The sequence below is a fragment of the Piliocolobus tephrosceles genome, chromosome 1 (assembly GCF_002776525.5).
Source record: "Piliocolobus tephrosceles isolate RC106 chromosome 1, ASM277652v3, whole genome shotgun sequence".
NCBI classification, from domain to species: domain Eukaryota; kingdom Metazoa; phylum Chordata; class Mammalia; order Primates; family Cercopithecidae; genus Piliocolobus; species Piliocolobus tephrosceles.
Window position 1 is genome coordinate 23355642 of NC_045434.1, and position 1383 is coordinate 23357024.

Below are 1383 nucleotides of genomic sequence, written 5' to 3' on the forward strand. Positions count from 1 at the left end.
TTCAATATACAAATGTGCACTATGGGTGTGTATAAATTAAAACATTTCTAATCTAGACTGTGAGCTCCTATGGAGAGGGCTACTGTCAATCCATAAAAGGCCCTGGGGAAGAGAGAGGTAGCACACGGAGCAAAGGGCACCTGCCCTCCATCAGGCCATCCATACAAACCTACTGAAGAGGTAGACTTGACTACCTAAGTCTCAGCGGGCTTAGATGCTGACCTGGGCCTTCAAGTGAGGTTTTCCTTTATTATGTTTCATGTTGCTTGTTCTACTATTTTTGTAATTGGGGCAAAGTGAGATGTTCAACTAGTCTAAGAATTCTTAATATACCCCACAAACTGTCAGAATCAAATAATTTTATTGATTCTTCTGCCAAACATAACTGATTTCCATCTACAATATTTTTTAGGGTAAGAAACAGTAAGTCAACTGAGCAAAGAGCTGGGCCTTTGGGCTCTGGAACATGATTACACACTGACTGAGAATGCAGGACCTCAGGGTGGGGTCTAGTCAGGCTGGCCACAGCAGGGCATGAACCTGCCTCAGTGGGCCTTCTCCAAGAACGCTCTGCAGCACCTGACACATTGCTGGTACACCGTCTCAAAGTCAGAGTCATTCCCATAATAGGGATCTTCAATAATAAGTTGTTTTTGTGGATCATAGCTCCCAAGTAGTTCAATTTTAGCTTTGCAGGTTTTAACTTGATTACTTTTTCTATTCAAATCTCTCAGATTGCTTTCATCCGTGCATAGTATATAATCAAATGTGGCAAAATCTTCTTTGGTAATCTGCCAGGCAATGTGGCTCATGGGAATGCTGTGCCTCTTCATGCAGTTCTGCCCTCGGTAGTCAGGGGCGTTCCCTATCTCATACCCAGAAGTCGCCGCGCTGTCTACCCTCCAATTCTCTGAGATGTTTTGATCAGTTACAAATTTCCTGAAAACTGCTTCTGCAATGGGTGATCGACAAATGTTACCCAGACACACAAACAGCATGAACTTGGTAGCCTGTTCTGCCATCTTTCCGCCACCTGTGTGTGTCTTTGTATGTGAGATGGGTCTCCTGAATACAGCACACCAATAAGTCTTGACTCTTTATCCAATTTGCCAGTCTTTGTCTTTTAACTGGGGGAATTTAGCCGGTTTACATTTAAGGTTAATATTGTTATGTGTGAATTTGATCCTGTCATTATGACGTTAGCTGGCTATTTTACCCATTAGTTGATATAGTTTCTTCATAGTGTCGATGGTCTTTACAATTTGGTATGTTTTTGCAGTGGTTGTTACTGGGTTTTCCTTTCAATATTTAGTGCCTCCTTCAGTAACTCTTATAAAGCAGACCTGGTGGTGACAAAATCTCTCAGCATTTGCTTGTCTATAA

The 1383-nt window shown here is 42.1% G+C and overlaps 1 pseudogene; it reads right to left on the reverse strand.

Annotated features, from left to right (window-relative positions):
* Nucleotides 1-443: 443 nt before the first annotated feature.
* Nucleotides 444-1022, reverse strand: LOC111539209 (annotated as a pseudogene).
* Nucleotides 1023-1383: the final 361 nt, after the last annotated feature.